Here is a 2293-nt window from a genome sequence, read left to right as displayed (position 1 = left end):
TGAAATTCATAAGTGAGAAATATTTTACTTTCTGGCATTGATACTTCTTTCAAGGAATTCCAAGGAAAGACTAGTTTTAAATTAAGTGGGTACAAAGAATATTCATAGATGTTCTTTTTTGGTGGCAATGATTTGGAAATTTAGGTAATGTCCATCAGTTGAGGAATGGCTGATCAAGTTGTGATATATGGATATAATTGAATATTAATTCTCTTTAAGAAACTATGAGCCCACCGCACTTCTCAAGGGCATAATCACAGCCCTCTTCATCTCCACTGAGTTCAAGCACCTGGCACCATAACATTGGGAATTAAGCTTCTGGAAGTCATCAAATCTTTCTTTGTCATTCTCCTGTAGATTCAAAAGTTCAAAAGTAAGATCCAGTATAAGGAGAAGACATTATGTGTTGCTATAATAATCTTTATCTTCTTAGTATGCTTTCAGATTCCTCTGTTTGGTATTATGTCCTCAGATTCAGTAGATCCTATCTTTTGGATGAGAGTGATCTTGCCTTTTAACAAAGGCACATTGATGGGGCTGTGACGATCTCTGACCTCTTCATGCAACTTCTGGCAGAGGTGCAAATAATTGAAGTGAGTGACATCCCAAAACACTGCTATTTTCAATGGTGCCCAGAAGTTATTTGGCATTGGCTAATTTATTGTGTCTGTAATGATTAGAATGGAAGGAGACCTGTCTGAAATGGGTGCTAGAATCTGCTTTCTGATTATAATTCAGTTACTGGATTAATCGTCCTTCTTTTGGATGAGTTCCTACAGAAAGGTTATGGTCTTGGTTCTGGTATCTCTTCATTGCTACCAACAACTGAGAGATCAATGTCTGGAAAGCATTCAGTCCTACCATTGTCAACACTGGGCAAAGTATGAAATATGAAGGTAACATCTTTGCATTGCTCCATCTACTGGCTACATGAACAAGTAAAGTTCAGACCCTTTGAGAAGCTGTCTACCATCAAAATCTCCCCAAACTAATGAATCTTATTGCCAGCATCTTTATAATTGTTATTATTATCTATTTTCAGAGCTTCAGAGTTAAACTACTTATCAAATCAGTATCTTTCTTTAGTCAGTAAAACCTAATCCATTGAAGTTTTTCACACTTACAAGATTCCCAGCATCCTTCAGTTTGCTCTAGCATATCATTTCCCTAATGCTATCCTCTTTCTTCAGGGGCAACTTTTAAATAACCTGTTGGGCACCTGGTCTGATTCTTCTTCTAAGAGTCCAGTTGTGCTTATCCAGCTGGTGGCCTTTGCTTTTACTTATCATCCCCAGAATCCATTGTCTCTATGCTAAAAGACCCTGTGCCTGCAGTTGTATACATAGTGTTCATACTGGATTCATGCACATTCTTTTGCAAAATGTAGATTGAAGTATTAGGTTCCTCAGTCAAAGACACTGTAAAACAGTTAAAGGATGTTGAAGAGAGGTTATAGAAAAACTTCCATGGTTCATGAACTAAACAAATACATTCCTACAACTGCTGCATTGGTTAGACTGTACATTGAGTCCCTCTCAGTCCTAGCAGATTTCCTTGGAGCTATTGGATCTAGAACAGGAATCCTGCTAGCAAGATTTACAAATATTTAAAAATATTACAAATATTTTGAAATTTTTGGAGGAGCAGAACCAAGATGAAAGAGTAAAGACAGGGACATGCCTGCATTCTTCCCCAAATCACTCCAACTACTGTTAAAAATGATTCTAACCAAATTCTATACTGGCAGACTTGAGTAAAACAATTTTCCAACCCAAGACAACTTGGAAGATAAAAGGAAATGGTCTGTTGCACTGAGATTATAGAGGGCTCATTTGTGCTGGAGTGAACTAGCTCCAGTTATCCAGGAAGAGACCATGATGCTCCTGGGTCTGTGGAAGCTGCAGTTTCCAGATTTCTCAGCCCAGGCATTGCCAAGGACAACCAAAAGTCAGCAGGAAAACACCACCCATGAGTGAGAGCAGAGTCTAGAATAACATAGGGCTCAACACAAACCCAACCCCAGGGGACCAGAAGCAGGCATGGGGAGCCACCCAGCAGGGAGCCATCAAGTAACTGTTTCCAGAGCACTCAGTCCACAGACTGCAAGGGGGTCAGGGGAGATTTCAGAATTCTCTTTGCTGTCCCTGAGGCAGGACTCTGTTGTTACACCCATACTTGGACCCAGGCCCCAGTCTGGGACCCAGGGGGAGGATCAGAAGCATAACAGAATTTACTGCCTGCAGCAGAGTAGAGACCCTCCACATAGTTTCAGGGCATTAAGGACTGATTGAGG

The 2293-nt window shown here is 40.3% G+C and overlaps 1 pseudogene; it reads left to right on the top strand.

Moving 5' to 3' along the window:
* The first annotated feature begins 303 nt into the window (after positions 1–303).
* LOC141499285 (protein transport protein Sec61 subunit alpha pseudogene) lies at positions 304–1610 on the top strand (annotated as a pseudogene).
* The last annotated feature ends 683 nt before the right edge of the window (positions 1611–2293 follow it).

This window comes from Macrotis lagotis, chromosome X, assembly GCF_037893015.1.
Source record: "Macrotis lagotis isolate mMagLag1 chromosome X, bilby.v1.9.chrom.fasta, whole genome shotgun sequence".
Taxonomy (NCBI): Eukaryota; Metazoa; Chordata; class Mammalia; order Peramelemorphia; family Peramelidae; genus Macrotis; species Macrotis lagotis.
The sequence above is the reverse complement of the archived record's forward strand: the minus strand, read 5'-3'. Positions and strand labels throughout refer to the sequence as shown.